The following is a 16,888-nucleotide window of genomic DNA, read 5'->3' as shown; positions in this document are numbered from 1 at the left end:
AAATTGTGAAAAAAAAAACAAACCTTGAGCCTCCATTCCAAATGGAAACATAATAGCAGCAAAACATTTATTGTCTCTCTTGTCTTTACTTTCCTCACATGTAAAATTAAAAGCTGATATATTAAAAGACATTCAAAAATGGTAAAAATATAAATACATATCTGACAGTTTGGTTGTATCTAAAAAATGTAATGACTATATAAATCTATTCTTTGAAGTGCTTTTACTTGGGGGAAGGGTGGGGAAATAGCCTGAATGCTCATCACAGGTAAACATCTGTTGAACACCTCTTGTAGGCTGAGTTGTGTCCTACTAAAATTCCTATACTGCAGTCCTCATTCCTAGTACCTCAGAATGTGACTGTACTTGGAGATAAGGTCTTTAAAGAGGTAATCACTTTAAAATGAGGTCATGAAGGAGGGCCATAATTCTCTATGACGGTGTCATTTTTATACTTGATTTATATGTGAATCCCATATTTCTCCCTTATTATTATTATTTTTTAAATAAAATGCTGAAGTGGTAGGTAGATGCAAGATAAAGGTAGAAAACATAACTTAGTGCTGTAAGAGGGCAAATGTAGATGATCAGGTCTGTGCCTATAGACTAAGTATTAATCCAAGCTAGACAAGGGCAACAAAACATCTACGGATGCAGAAGATTTCTCTCAAAACAGGGGGGGTGAGGTTCTAAGCCTCACCTCTGTTGATCCCAAATTTCTATGATGGGTGTCATTTTAAGAAGAGGAAATAAGGACACAGACACACACAGGGATGCCTCTGTGAGGACACAGGGGAGAACACGGCCATCTGCAAGCCAAGGAAAGGGGCCTCAGGGGAAACCAGCTTTGCCAGCACCTTGCCTCATAGCCTCCAAGACTGTAAGGAAATAAACTTGTGTTGTTTAAGCCACCCAGTGTGTAGCACTTTGTTACAGCAGCCCTAGAAAATTAATACAGAGCACTCTCCTGGCACTCCAGGGGAGACAGATACGTACACAGACAAACAGGTAAGGGTGTGGAGGAGCAAATTATGAAGACTACCAACTTAGCAGAATTTCATGTGCTGATTGAAATGTTATAGACTATGTAAAAACCTGGAAAGTGTTTATGAAAAATATTAAGTGAGAAGGCAAACAACAGTATTATCTATTCTATGATAACTACAAAAGATGGTTTGTCAATAGGAAAAATAGAAGAAAACTTGTAAAAATACAGGGTTTTGCTGAGGTGAGATCCTTGATGAGTTTTCATTTTTAAAATAATTTATGCTATTATAACAGCAATACAATGAATTATAAAAGAAAACACACACACATTTTGCCAGTTCAAACCACCATAGTTGTTTATTGGATAGTAAATAATGGCAGAATGAACTAATGGTACATTCCTTATTTTTCTTAACATTTCAGTCCAGTTCAAATTTCTGCTTTTGAGAAAAGCTATTCTGAGTATTTCAAAAGGGAATTCAAAGAGGTTTTATGAGCCTAAAGATTGCACAAAAATAGTAACTAAAAATAAGTAAGGACATAAGGAAAATCATGTATTTGATTCTGTATTCGAAAAACAATGATCTACAATGACGTTCTAGAGTCTTGCGCAGTCATGAGCCTCAAAACCAGGCTCATCTATAAACACACACAAGCAGAATCTGCGGAAGTGAAACGACAGGTGAGTCAGCAGGAAGGGCCGGGGCCCAGGCAGCCGCGTCCAGGGCTCGGGCACCTGGCCTGCCCCCTCACAGCAGCAGGGAGAGGGCCAGGCAAACAGATCCTGGGTGCCCAGCCTGGAAGAGGAGGGGATGTTTTCACAACAGACTGCCACGCCAAGGCCAGAGTTCCCGGCCACAACGCAGCACAGTCTGATGTGTCCCAGTGACTCTTCTGCACAGGGCCCAGCACGGCTTGAAAAAAGTTACAAGGTGAAAACAGCTGCTCTAATGCTGCACTGGGTGTTAATCAAGCCACCTCTCCAACAGCAGCAATGCTTACATCAAGGACCTTAATTTGCCCCCAAGACCCTGTTTCTACCTCGATTTAGCAATTCTCACTAATAGCAGTCTGTTGTCCTCGTCCCACACAAGGTCCCAAGCTTTGGGGTTCTGCTGCCCCTACAGGTTTGCCTTTGGTAGCCCCTCCAGGAGAAAAGCTCCCCAGGAAGGAGACAGAGCTTTATTTTTATCCCAGTGAAAGTCCCTATCCAATCCATTAGTCGCTACGATAACCTTGGTCCAGGGCATTTCCTGGAAAAGCTATATAACCAGCTGGGATTAATGAACATTGGCCTGAATTGTTACTTAATTACTCTTCTGTGTACAGCTTCATAAAGGGAGACGGTAATGGGGGTCATCAGAGGCCGTTAATTTTACAAATAGTTTGTTAGAAACTACAGTATGTTAAGAAGTCACTCTGGCCCACAAATCAACTCAATACAGTCCTGAAGTAGAGATTCAAAACTTCCCAGGTTTCCTCGACTTATGCGAACAGTTACAAACTGTACAGAATGTGGCCAGAGTGTACAGACTCATGTATGCAGGAACATACTCTTTACAATAGGGCAGTTGATTTTATCTTCCCCTCTCCCTGCTCTGACTGAAGTTGGCAGAAAATACAATGGGGCCAACTCGAGGTATCATGGACTTTTCCCAGTTAAAAATCTCTATGGGCAATTTCTCAGTATTTTTTGGACAGATTCTCCCTCTCCCGAGTTCTCTTTTTTCCCAGAATAGTGGCAGCTGCAGGAAAAGCTACGTATCCTCTAAGCAGCAAAGGAGGAGCTTTGCGTCCTCACGCCGCCTGCTGGTGCCCTGGGCCTGCTGGCCCTTCGGCTGCGTGCTGGTCCATGCTTCTGCTGGCCATGGGCCTTGTTTGCTACTGCCCTTGCTCGTGAGGCCTGAGGATTCTGTGTTCACCTCAGCACAACCTAAAGTTTCCTTCCCATTGATCAGGCCTCTTGACACATCTACACCACACTTCTGGGTCTGGCAATGCTCAGTGCGTTCTCTGCACCACCCTATTTAAAACTTCAATTCCCTCCCACGTAAACAGTCCTCACTGAATTTCCTCTCACCCTCTTCACCTATGTTTCTTCATAGCATTCTTCTCTTTTGTCATACCAAATAAAATAAATGTACTCATTTATTGCGTTGTGTTACCCCTCCCGCCCTCACATACACACCCTGTAATGTAAACTCCGTGATGGCAGGTGTTTGGGCTGTTCTGTTCACTCTGTCTCCCCCATGCTTAGAACAGTGCCTGGCATCCATAAGCGCTCTTCTGATGTTTCAGTGTGTGTCAGATGAATGAGCGGTTATGGGATCAGACTGCTGCCTTAGGACCCAGGTTCCCATAGCCACACTCGGGCAGAGAGGAAGCTCAAACTGCGAGAAAAATAAAACACAGGGACCACCCCTTCATACTACCCAGGAATCACAACCATTGAACTGACCACCACCAAACGGAAGACTCGGCCATAAAACACACGCACCCATCTAGCCTTGGAACTCTGCATGAATGACCATTGTCACCCACCCCACTGTGACACGCTGCCCCACCCATCCTGTCAATAGCAGAGTCCTGACCCTTTGGAAGGTTCTGACACTCTACTGGTTGGTTCCAGTGGGGAAAGATCAGACTTCAGAAGCTGAGCGACTAAGGTAGAATCAGGAAGCCATTTACAGGAGGGGGACAGAGTTTATTGAAGAATTGGAGAAAAAAAGGAATCTAAGGTACAGAATGAACCAAATCATCTACTTCTGCTTGGTTTTTCTGAGCCCTGTTTAATTCTAAAGATCTTAATATCTGAAGATCCCTACAGAGTCCCGACTGCAGGTCAGAAAGATTACTTTTCAGGGCGGTCATACACCAACATTCATGCCCACGGGGCCTTAAGGAAAGCAGCCGGGCACGGAGCAAAAAAGGGACTTCAGAGGAATGGATGACCTTTACTGATTCTAATTACCTGGAGCAAAGTTTGAAAGGGTTCTTGTTCTAGAGAACCATCTCCGCATGTACCCACTAGAAGGACACACATTGAATTTTCCAGCATTATCCCTGTATCCTCACTGTATCCTTAGCTGAGGTACAGTCAGATCAGGGACAGAAGAATCAAAGGGCTGGGTTTTGTCATGGCCAAAACCTGGGGGGTTGGAGGGAGGAAATCAGTTGACTTAATTTTGTCCCTATCCTTTGGGACTCTTGGCGAGTTACTCTGTGTTTCACAAATGGACCCATTTCCCCAATTCATCCAATACATCTCTGCTGGTATTTTAGGGAATCTACATTGGAAGAACCCGAGGAGGATCAGCTAGATCGCGAGTAAGTATCATGATTATGCAAAGCCACATCCAAGGACCAAGGTGTGGAGCAGGTCTGCTCTTCATGACTTCCCTCGTCTTCCCCCTCCCTCCCTCCTACACTCCCCCGTCTATCCAACCCCCGCGTGTCACCCACCCCACTGTGACACGCTGCCCCACCCATCCTGTCAATAGCAGAGTCCTGACCCTTCGGAAGGTTCTGACACTCTACTGGTTGGTTCCAGTGGGGAAAGATCAGACTTCAGAAGCTGAGCGACTAAGGTAGAATCAGGAAGCCATTTACAGGAGGGGGACAGAGTTTATTGAAGAATTGGAGAAAAAAAGGAAACTAAGGTACAGAATGAACCAAATCATCTACTTCTGCTTGGTTTTTCTGAGCCCTATTTAATACTAAATACCTTAATATCTGAAGATCCCTACAGAGTCCCGGCTAGAGGTCAGAAAGATTACTTTTCAGGGCGGTCATGCACCTACATTCATGCCCACGGGGCCTTAAGGAAAGCAGCCGGGCACGGAGCAAAAAGGGACTTCAGAGGAATGGATGACCTTTACTGATTCTAATTACCTGGAGCAAAGTTTGAAAGGGTTCTTGTTCTAGAGAACCATCTCCGCATGTACCCACTAGAAGGACACACATTGAATTTTCCAGCATTATCCCTGTATCCTCACTGTATCCTTACCTGAGGTACAGTCAGATCAGGGACAGAAGAATCAAAGGGCTGGGTTTTGTCATGGCCAAAACCTGGGGGGTTGGAGGGAGGAAATCAGTTGACTTAATTTTGTCCCTATCCTTTGGGACTCTTGGCGAGTTACTCTGTGTTTCACAAATGGACCCATTTCCCCAATTCATCCAATACATCTCTGCTGGTATTTTAGGGAATCTACAATGGAAGAACCCGAGGAGGATCAGCTAGATCGCGAGTAAGTATCATCATTATGCAAAGCCACATCCAAGGACCAAGGTGTGGAGCAGGTCTGGTCTTCATGACTTCCCTCATCTTCCACCTCCCTCCCTCCTACGCTCCCGTCTGTCCAACCCCCTGCTGACACCACCCCAAGCACTCCATGTCCTCCTGAAGTGACAACTGTTGTAAATCCTGCATCCAATCAGCCCTTCCAAGGAAGGACTTACTTTGCCAAAATCATCCCCCATTCCCACTCAAAACAAAAGACCTCTCCCTCACACTTTATTCCCAGTTAATCGTTTCAAAGAGAAACCAATTAACTGACACACAACAGAAAGAAAAAGTTATTGAGAGCTTCCCATTTGCCAGGTACCCTTTCTAAAGCACTGAGGTGTTACCATTATTACACTGAAATTTACTTCAAAAAAGATGTCTGTATTCTTGAAAGTGAATGCCTGGATCATATCTCTGTGTACTCGGTGGAGTAACTCCCATGGTAGATTCTCAAGCTTTGTAGCAGGCAATGGACATGGTTTGAGATGGGAGGAGGGAGGGAGAAACAGAAGCCCCATCTGCTGGTGGAGAGCTCTTGCGGCATAAGGCAGGAACCAACTCTAAGTGATGTGCCAGGTGCCTGGATGAAAATAACTCAATGGAAGTGTATTTCATGAGCAGATTTTGTGCACCATTTGCCTGAGAAACCATTCTCTCCAATACAAGAGGCTATTAAGGAAACAAACTTCTCCTGGAACCAGGGAGGAGGTGTACTATTATATTGAGCACTTTGATCAAGAAAGCCTGGGAAAATCCTCTCTTGCTCACTGAGTCGAGAATTACTGAAACAAACTGTAAGGGCATGATTAAGAAATACAATTTCCTATGAAAAAGGAAAGGTGTGCTCCCAGAAACAGCCAGGTTGTTGAATTACATGTCTCCTAGATATCCCTTCTGGCCCAAAGATCCCTGACCCTGAGATAACTGGCCCTTGTTCCTTTCGTGGGCTGAATCTATAGGTCAGAGGAGGTGGAGATCTTAAGACTGACCCAGTCAAACAGAAACATTCACTGTTTGAACATGGACCTTGAAAGAGACCTCGAAAGAACAGATAAAGCAAATCAGGAACTTCTTCTCAAAATCCACCAGAAAGAAGATGACATACAGAGGTGAGTGCTGGGTTTTCTTGAGGGACGTTCCCAATCAAGGGGATGGGATAGAGGAGAAGAGACAAACCTGAATTTTCCTACTTGCTCTAGAGACCTATATCTTATGTAGCAGTTTCTTCTTCATTCTTTGGCATTTTCTGTGGCTCAAACCCTGAATTATAGCAAGTTTCAAAGAGATTCTTAAAAGATTGGATGATATTCACCTGAGCTGAAAGAACACTAGGGTGTTTGACTTAGGACTCAGGTCAAACTTCGAAGTGATTTTTTTTTTTCCTGCCTTTGAAGTGATTATGATGGTAAGGACTCAGGAAAAATGGGTTTCCAACTTGAGAGCCATATTTACTGACACTGAAGTAACCCTTAAAACTGACAGATGTGTTTTTCCAGTTCTGAAGCTGTCTGTTCCTCACACTATGTGCTTGTGTCGTTCAGGCTGGAAAGTGAGATCACCCAGACTCAAGACCTGACAGAAGACGATGACTGGGAGAAGGAGAATAGTACCACCGTGGAAAGGGAAGGAACGCTGCAAGACCTGGAAGAAGAAATAGCCAGACTTGTAAGCAAGAAGCTAGGAAGAGCCATCTCATAGGTTTTATTCCTCAGCTTGTCTCTCATTAGTCATCAGAGAAGCTAGTCTCCTCTTTTTTACATGCAAAGAATAGTCAAAGACGTCATGGTAAAATATGTGTCAGTGGCACAGTTTCTTTGGTAATATTTAATATTGGGAAGCCCTGCATGTGGGCATGTCTATCCTGGTGAGCTGGTATATACATATATATGTGGAAATCAAACCACAGGTCCTTGACCTGACAGTATGCAGTGAGGTAGGGTTACTGCAGGGAAAAAGCACCCGGTGAAAGGGAGAACAATCAGCTGAATAAAGATGGGTGGCAGCAGGGAGATCCACACCTATGCTCTGCTTCTTTCTCTCAACAGGAAAGGAAAAATGAGACTCTGGGGCACGGTATAAGAGAACTTCAAAAAAAGGTGGGTTGGGGCTCTAGTTTTCCCCACGTTCCCCGCAGCGGCTTCAGTTGTCAAAGACACAAGGGAGGGAAAATGATCCTAGAGGATCCCACGTGTCAGAAAAGTTTGTGCTGGGGGCGGGTTCTACCCCTGCCCCACTCTCCTGAGGCTGGGCCTCGTACCTGAATGCCATGGGCTCCCCCTGCGAGCGTGAGGTGAAGGGAGTGGGTGCGACATTTGGGCTATCTGGTGAGCCCATGGGTTTTTCATTCTATCACAAGAAAATGGAATCCACTGACACTTTGTTGGAAGGTGAAAGCTTAATTTTATTTTCAACAGAGACTTTTAAAAATACTTAAATCCCAAGGGCTTCCCCTTTCCTTATCCAGGCATTCACTCTACCTCCACTCCTGCTCAAAATACAGTGGGTCTCCTATGATCGCCCTACTTTCTGACCCACGCCTGCAGCCCTCTGCAGCCCGGAATGGCATAGGGTTCAGGGAAGTACTCCTGCTTGTGCAGACTCTAGCACCGGTGGCCAAAACTAGTGAGAAGAAGGCCATGTTATTGGCTCTACACACAAAACAGTGTGTTTGTCTTCTAGTATTTTTTATTTGATGCATTTTTATTTGAAATATGTATTTATTTAAAATCATAGCTTACAAGGAAATCGCAGAAGGCACCCAAGTGTGAACAAGGCCATCTAAAGGGACCACTAGAAGACTCAAAGGTAAATGAAAAAGCAATCTTGAGTGGGTTTGGGTTACACAACCAGGAAGCAAGCTTTTAAGTGGAAACAACTGTCAAAACTGGGATAAATTCTTTGTAGTTTTAGCCCATGTCAGACTTAAGCCTAGACTACTGAGTACTGAATTCTTTTCTGCCCTTGGTAAGGAATTTCACTCTGAAGCCATATATTTTGTTTCTCTTCCTTTAGGAAGAGCGGAACACAATTGCACAATGCATACATAACACTGAAGTCCCTAGTTTATATCCTGGTCCCAGCACTTAGTGAGGTATATGAAGTTAGGCAATTTAATCAGCCCCTTCCAGCCTCAGTTTGAAAACTGAATGAAATTGTGCATTTTTAAAACTCTTTCCTTTTTTTGAAGAGTAAAACCTTGAAACATCACATATTTAATGTGATTATTTAAAAGTCTAGCTGAGGCAAATGTATGAATTCATAGAGCAGAGCTAGGATTTGTCAATCTACTGTGTGCTAGGTAATTTACACACTCTATCACTGACTCCCATCCAGAAAAGGATTCATTCAATTTATCACTCAAATATTTAGTGACCTCCACCTGCTGAGTGCATCATCAGACATTGCTTAGCATTTCTCTAATTGTGTTCCAAAGATAAAAACCTGGGCACAACCACAATTCATCTGATCAAAGATGCAAAAAGGTGGACTTATTTTTTTATTCAGAAAGCAGGTAAAATTCTTACTTGATACTTTCTGTACAATTCCGTCTTGCCCTTGCCTTATTTCTCTTTAGCTTCTTAAGCTCACTCTTAAGCCCATACTACGTCTGTGCAGCCCCTGCAGATAGGGACACACTGAAAATAGAAATAGAAAGTGAAAAACAGAGAATTACTTCCCTATTTCCTGTCAGCCAAATTAGTACTGATGGCCACAAACAGGAAGTCCAAAGCCACCAAAACAGCTTGCTTGGCCATGCCTGTCCAGGAAAGGAAGAAATGTGGAGCCTGCATGTGCTTCAGGATAAACTTGGGGCTCAGATTAGAAAGGCTTATGAAGCCCCTTGACTAGCCTTGCCATATAACTAACTGCATTTGCTTCCTTCTGCTCAAAACAAGTTTTCTTGACAGCAGCCCAGCAGAGCCCACGGCAAGGCTTTAAGTCTCGTGATGCTGTGTCACCTCAGCTGAGCAGAAAGACTATAGGTAGTTCCACGTATTGTCAGAACAATGGCCATTATTTTCCCAGAAGCTATTAGCCCACCTCCAAAGAACTCTAAAGCATTACTGACCCTTTAAGTCACTCCCATTTGCCTACATGTGTTGTAGAATTCTCAAGTGATTTCTCTAATTCTATGAAATACACAGCATCTCTTGCTTCTGTTCTTACATCCTGGCAATCAGCTCATCAGTTTAATGGTATGCCTGCTGCGCCTCTGAAAATACAGCCCTTAGACACATTTGGCTCTCTGGCCCTCGGTATAATTGACTGAAGAGGAAAGGAACCGTTAGAAGTCTTCAGATGTGAAACAATGGTACTAGATCAAAGTGGGAACAGTAGAGCTAAAAGTGGAAGGAAGGAAAAACGCAGGCTTGTCTGCTCTAACTAGGGAATAGAGCCCAAGCACATCTATTCCTCTGTTACTATTACCCTTCTGCGAGCCACCGTAAGCCCTTGCCTGGGTGCCAAATCAGCCTCTTAGTCTTCCTGCTTCTGCTCTTACCCTTAACCTACTTTTCACACCTAGAAAAGACTTACTCTTTAAAAACACAGATCAGATTATGTCCTTACTACTTCGAGTTCACACCTGGCTTCTCACTGCAATTAAAATAAAGAACCAAACTCTAGAAGCAACAAGGCCCTACACAATCTCATCCATGTCAACCTTTCCCCACCTCATCTCCTCCTCACCAGGTGTTTCCCCGCGCTCCAGCCACATAACTTCCACATACACACTACATATGTGCTCTTACACAGTCCTGGCTCTTGCTGCAACCCTGCATGGGACATATTTCTTCCAGATCTCCATTTGGCTAATATTTACCATTTAGAGTTCAACCCAGTATCATCTCATCAGACAGGACTTCACCTATGATAGCTCTCATGCCATCGCTGTCACTACATTTCTGTTTGTATTTCTTTCATAGCATTTATCATTATCATGTTGACTTATCTGTTAATGTCCCCAAGTAGAATGTCAGCTCTGTGAGGCAGAGACTCTGCCTGTCAATCCTGTTCACCACTGTATCCTTTCTACTCTCATGGCCCTCTGCCCATCACTCCGACATAGCCACCAATATAGAATAGGCTTTCATCAAATAAGGAAGGAAAAGAAAGAAGGAGGAATACGGGGAGCAAAAAAAGGAGTGAGCAGTAAGTACATAAAAGGAAAAAGGAGACTGAAGTTTTTCAAGACTGATGTTTTTCCTAAGAGAAATAGCTAAGAAGGAAGGAAGCTAAGAATTGTAGTTTAAGCGTGAGTGGAGCCCTGATGAATGCTAAGGGCTTGGGAGTGTAGAAGGGCAGGGTCACCAGAAGGACGCTGCATGGTTTGACTCTCCTCCATTAAAAAGACATCTCATACCATACCTGATGCACGTCAACCACCTGTAAGATAACCTTTGAGACAGCATTTCAGAATGGAAGCCTGCTTGCACCTTGAGTTATCCATCTCCTCCCCTTTCTGTAGGTTAAGTTACAACAGCTGGAAGCTTCCTGTGCTGACCAAGAGAAGGAACTGGCCAAGGTGATGGTAGTCATTTCAGTATTACTTCTCCCAGAGGAGGGAAAAGTTGATGTTCAGTTAGACGATGCAATACATTCTGCAAATGATTGAGTTATATATAATAAGGCTCCAGATCCAGAACCATTATGGGGTTGAGGAGGGGATGAAGGAAAGGAAGATAAATGCAGTCTCCTAGGTTTCCTTCTCTTCAATAATTTTTACAGGATATGTTCTGTATCTGTATCTTCAACAAATTAGTATCTATTCTTCTCCCAACTGTCCCAAAATAAAATCCCCCCCCCCAAAATAAAGCTTATCTATCCTCAAAAAAAAAAAAAAAAAATCAGTTCATATATACAGCAAAAACATATTTAGAACAATTAGAAAACTACATTTAGGGTCTGGGATTTAGGAGGAAACAAGTATACTCTTGTTCTTAGAGAAATTTCCTGAAAGAAATTTGACTGAATTTTGGTTTCCCAGATAAAGGAAGACTATGCACATGTGGCCCAGCTCTGCAAAGATCAGGTCTTCTGCATTAAGGTACAGTTTCTCGGTAATGGGACAGAGAAGGGTTTGTAAGGTACAGGATAATATGAAACCAGGCTTTTCAAAGAACACTATCTAGGACAATATTAACTCTTCAAAGTGGCATTACAAAGGGACTTTGGGTCCCTGACAACCCACCACCAATATCATTCCATTACAGCCCTGGTCTCCTGACCTCTGTGCTCTTAAATTCATAACGAGCACTGCTCCTTTCGTGACGCCAATCACCCAGGGACCTGCCTGGGAAGGTAGGAAGCGCAGCGAGTGACCAGGAGTGGTGGTGGGTGTGGGGGCTGGAGAAGGAGACCAGGCATTCATGTTACCACGTAATAATACATGCTGCTTATGATTAGAAAAAGCGTAAGGCTTCTAATTAGTGACTGTGGTTTCTTTTATTTCTCTTGGAAGAAGTACCAGGAAACTCGGAGGAAAATAGAAGAAGAAGCAGAGACTCGGCTCCTTGAGACAGAAGTGTGAGTTTTGGCAAAAAAAGGAACTTCTTGGTTTTAGTGGTGACTCCATCTCAGCCTGGGTCAGAGCAAACATTCCTCTGACCAATTCCTACTTGGGACTGAGTGAGCCCCAACACCACATCTCTCTCCCTCCTGTTAGTGATTGTTTGACTCCCACTAAACCACATCAACTTTAAAATGCAGGTCCTTCTTCCATCCTTCTTAAAAAAAACCACAGAAACACATCTCCCTTCATGCTTTTATCACATTTTCAACTACTCAGGTTTATATTAAGGGCAGGAACATCTGATTTTAAAAGGGCTGGTGGTCAGGCACTCTGATGAGTAGGACATTCCTACTTGCACAGAAAAGCCCTTTAATCTAATACCACCCTCATTTCCCCAAAAACATAGAGACTAAGCCATGTAAGACAGGCACGAAACTAACCTCTGGACACACGAAGGCCACCATATTACAACACTCAAACTGTACGCTATATTAACTACTAAACTATGACCATTAAAGGTTAGAAATGGTAAGACAAAAGCCCCTCCTTTCTGAGTTTGTCTAGAATTGAAATGGTGAGAAAACAAAGTCAAAAATCTCACTCCCATTTCTTGGCCCCTTTTTAGAAGTTACATCTTAACTTAGTCAAGAAGTACTTACATTTATTAAATATTTGAGAATCTTGGGATCGAGGTAAAGAGACCCAAACTTCATACCGCCTCTAAATAGCCCTGGTGTGCATTGTGGCCTGGGAGGGCCACAGGGTACCAGCTCTTGGAATTCTGAAGGATACCTTCAAGTTTCCTGAGAGCCTCCTTGAACATTAAGTATGGCTTCAGTGCTAAGCTAAGTTTCTAGAACAGAGCTGCCCAGTAAAACTTTGTGCCATCCAATAAGTAGCCAATGGCCACCTACTGAGTACCTGAAACATGGTTAGTGTGACTGAGGAACTGACTTTTTTTAATTTTAATTAATTTTAAAGTTCATAGGTACATGTAGCCACTGGCTTCCATAGTGGACAGCACAGCTTTAGAATATAAAACTTTTAAAATAATCATTATGTAGTATGAATATTTGAGTGTACTTTATCCAATCCCTATCTTGGTTCATTTCCCCCTAGATCAAAAGTCTTGAGCATGAACTCGGCAAAAAAATATAACAGCCAAGATAATAAGGTGAGTGTTCCAACCTGCGTCCTCTCACTCAGTGCCACTGCCTGTCAGTTTCCAAAACACTATAAGCCACGAAACATACACAAATCTTCCCATGTGCACGTTCCAAGAACAGTACTAGATGTAATTTCAAAGCATTCCCACCTGAAACAAAGAAGACAACTGTCTTCCCTCTCTTACAGCCATGTAAATGGCCAGATGATCCCAACATGGTCCCGAATCTTTCAAAACACAGAGCACCAGGGTTATCTGTCACTGTCTGATCAGAGTTGCCCCATGAGTTAACATAAGAAGTCATCACTTCTTTATGACAAAGCTCCAAGACTGTTCATATTTAACATCGTGATGTCACCAGCACATATGCAAAGGTCAGAAGGACATAGAATTGGATGCAGAGCATCACGGCTCTTTGCCTGTTTGGCATTTTGGGGCAGCAAGTTCACAGGTTACTAAAAGATAAATTTCTATTTATTTTTGTAATGTATATTGGTTTTACAGGCAAGGTTGACATTCACCAGAACTTTTTTGGCATGAAATATATGGCCTTGATAACCTCAGAAAAAAAAGAAGTCTTCTTTTCCTAAAAAGCAAACATCAATAATCCACCATTGTCCCTGGGGTCATCCAGATGTTTGGGTATATGTCAGACATGCCCACAGTGACCATGACTCCAATTGTTCTGAGCAAGTTATTCTTCCATATCCCACTCAGCAAAAAAATTAACTGGACTCCCCCTCTCTAGGACGAGGCTTAGCCTACTTTCTGATATGTCCCATCATCCATCCCCAATGGTTCATCAAAGTATTCATCTGACTACCCATCAGAGGAAAAACAGAGTGTCTTCATCAAGGTTATCAGAGTCCCATGACGGTCACGTGCCCTGAGTTTGAGCCGTCTTTACAGAGACGCTCCCTGAGCACTGATTAGAGGGCACTTCACCTCATCTGACTCAAGCTACAGAACCAAATTTGTAAAACACAAAGTTTCTCATGATTCCAATTCTATGAGCCTTATTTACACAATTTTAAAATGTGATCTTAATTCCTCCGTCTTTTTATCTCCCAAGGAAGTTAAAAGGAAAATGAAATAACTAAGGAAATATTTTGTAAAAGAAATGTCACAGAAATTCAGGATATACCTGCATCTTTACATTTTTATACCTTTTAAAACTTATCTCAGAATATATTTGTGTGGTTTCCATAGCTTGTTCATTCCTCTAAGGGTTGCTGGCTGAGCTGAAGGTGAGCAAAGAGTTATGAGGGCCGATAATGTGGATTCCCAGAGGTCCCGGCTTCAGGCCTGGCCCTGCCACTCACTAGCTGTATAACCTGGGGCAACAGACTTTACGTTTCTATGCCTTCCTTTCTTCCTATCAGTGTATAAGAAGGTGATACAAAATTATATATAAATATGTAAGTGTGTGTATATATATATATATATATATATATAAAAGTGTGTGTGTATGTATATATAAATAATGCATATATATAAATATATATGTATATACATTGTCTTTGAAAATTTCATCTGTTTATGCTTATGAAAAAAATTTGTATGGTATCTAAAAATAACATATAACTAATGGCTCACTGAATATTACTTCACAGTGATGAAACTGCTAATTTATCAATGTCCTTTCTTCTCCCAGGACAATTCTCTCCAAAAGAAGGGAATATGGCTCTGTAAAAGGCAAGTAAATATCTTTGAGCAAACTTCCTGAAAACTGGGAGATCTACTAGCCATCCTGCAGACGACAAGGGGAACCTTGTATACACATTCACACATTCTCTCTCTCTCTCTCTCTCTCTCTCTCTCTCTGTCTCTCTCTGTCTCTCTCTGTCTCTCTCTCTCTCTCTCTCTCTCACACACACACACACACACACACACACACAGAGTCAACAAACTAGTGTCATCAGTGACCACATTTCTCAGTTCTAATGCTATGACTTCTTGCCGAAAGGCAATTACTAATCTCATTTTCCAGTATTAGCAGCCAACAGCCTAGTAGTAATCAGAAACGGGAATCTTATCACCTAAAAGAGATGTGGCAAATCTCATACTTACTCCCTCTTCCCTTAACAATCTGAATTCATTTGATGTACCTGGATCCCCAGTAGAATCAGCAGATTAGAAATGGGGTTCATAAGCACAGTGATTGGGTTTTCACCCTACTGTATGAGACATGCCTCCCTCAAACTTTGTTACAATGTCAGCTCTTTACCCCCGACATGAAAAATATATACATACATAGGGAGAGAAATTCTAAATGCAAGTATACTGCTGCCTAATAACAGATAAAAGAGGAAATGATTGTGAAAAAGAGATAAAGCACCTAACAGTATCCAGCACATCATAATTGCTCAAAAATATTTGTTAACCTGAGTAAGAACTCAAGATTCAAACAACTGAGTGCATATTAGTTCTGAAGGAATCACTGTGACAGCAAAAATCTGTACTCATGAAGTCCTTGCATTTTCAAGAAAAGGTCAAATTATGTTCAATATAATCTGTTTAAGAAGGCATAGAGAAACATATATTCAAAGTGGTATAAAATGTGATTTAGAAAGAGTTCCATCAAAATGATTAACATAAAATTATTGGTGTTTAAAGGTAATTTCCAATTGTCTAGAATATTGGCTTAAGGGGGAGGTAAATGAAGTACTACATATTTTGGTGTCCCTAAATATAGTGTTCTGGAACAACTAGTAGAATTCTTCCTAGAACTCCTAGGACTGCCTTCACCTATACTTTTAACACCAGTGCCCAGCATGGAATCGCCCATGTGGACTCCCCAGGGCTGTCTGCCTTGAGTTGGAAATCTGGAGGAGAATGTACAAGTTTAGATCATCAGACTACAAATACCTTTCCTCTTGTTTTGCTCGACCATTCTGTGAGGCACGGGTAGGCTGGTTGTTAACTCAAGAGATTAAAAAGTTGGTTATTCCTAAGATTTTCCCTGGGAATGTCATCCAGAACCTCCTTATGAATATTGTATCCAGCTTCAAGGAGATTTGTAGGAACGAGGAAGGAGGTTTGTAAAGGGCTTGTGATTCTAATTCTAAGATGCTTCACCAGAATGGATCCTGGATCCGGGCTCTAAGATCAACTCTCGAGAAAGACTTCAGAGAACTGGTGGGGAAGGGGTTCTCTTTGACTAGTGAGTGCAGGTGGTAATGAATTTGTCCTGGGGCTGGAGGCAGCCCAGAACAGCTGGATACGGTTAATGTACATAGGAAAGAGTGGCGGTTTGCTCGTGCAAATCATAGCAACACAACGAGGGCAAAAAAATTCATCATTTAAAGAAGAAATCAAGACCACTATAGGGACATTTAGAGAAATATATTAAGAAATGTTAAAAGTATCATGAATGAAAGAAGAGAAATACCATGATCATGGATAGGAAGCCTTAATACCAGAAATGTATCAGTTGTCTCCAGTGGAGAAATAGTCAATTCAATTCCAATCAAACTCCCCAAAAGATTTTTCATGCAATTGAATGAAATGATTCTAAAATATACTATATTTGGAGGAGTAAAGGGTCAGAAATAACCTGGAAATTTTAAAGAAAAGCAAGAGGTGGGGAATATGCCATTTCAGATATCAGAACGTACTATGAAGCTACAATAATTATGACAGTGTGCTATTGGGACCAGACCAGGAAAACTGAACAATGAAATGGAACAAAAAAAGAGCTTAGAAACAGTGCACATTTAGACCTTTGATATGTAACAATGATTATATGTCATAGGGGAAAGGAAGAATTGTTCAAAAATAGGGTAGGGAAAAACGTTATCCAGGTAAGACAAAAAATGGTATCAGATCACTAACATGCAGCATATATAAAAAGCAAGCCCAATGTGTTAAAGACTTAAATGTCCACAAAAAGAAAGAAAGGAATCTTTAAAATTCAGCATGAGTTACCTATTCCCACTTA

At 42.1% G+C, this 16,888-nt stretch overlaps 1 protein-coding gene and 1 pseudogene across 4 annotated transcripts in view; one reads left to right on the top strand and one right to left on the bottom strand.

Moving 5' to 3' along the window:
* The window catches only part of ZNF609 (zinc finger protein 609), a 438,580-nt gene that overhangs the window by 232,705 nt on the left and 188,987 nt on the right, over positions 1-16,888 (bottom strand). The gene's annotated exons all lie outside the window — the stretch shown is intronic.
* LOC130679696 (small nucleolar RNA U13) lies at positions 15,088-15,183 on the top strand (annotated as a pseudogene).

The sequence above is a fragment of the Manis pentadactyla genome, chromosome 11 (assembly GCF_030020395.1).
Source record: "Manis pentadactyla isolate mManPen7 chromosome 11, mManPen7.hap1, whole genome shotgun sequence".
Classification (NCBI taxonomy): domain Eukaryota; kingdom Metazoa; phylum Chordata; class Mammalia; order Pholidota; family Manidae; genus Manis; species Manis pentadactyla.
The sequence above is the reverse complement of the archived record's forward strand: the minus strand, read 5'-3'. Positions and strand labels throughout refer to the sequence as shown.